A 223-nucleotide genomic window follows, 5' to 3' on the forward strand; every position below is an offset into this window, starting at 1 on the left:
TCCCGGTGTCCATTCCCGGTGTCCGTTCCCGGTTCCCATTCCGGTGTCCGGTCCCGGTTCCCATTCCCGGTTCCCATTCCCGGTTCCCGTTCCCAGTGTCCGGTCCCGGTGTCCCCTCCCCCACTCCGGGGGGTTCACCCGAGGTCAGGCCGCACGTGGGGGCGGGGCATCCCCCCACGTGACCGCGGCACGTGCGTGTCCCCCCCCCCACACACGCGCGCGC

Source organism: Corvus brachyrhynchos, unplaced genomic scaffold, assembly GCF_000691975.1.
Source record: "Corvus brachyrhynchos isolate BGI_N302 unplaced genomic scaffold, ASM69197v1 scaffold1211, whole genome shotgun sequence".
Taxonomy (NCBI): domain Eukaryota; kingdom Metazoa; phylum Chordata; class Aves; order Passeriformes; family Corvidae; genus Corvus; species Corvus brachyrhynchos.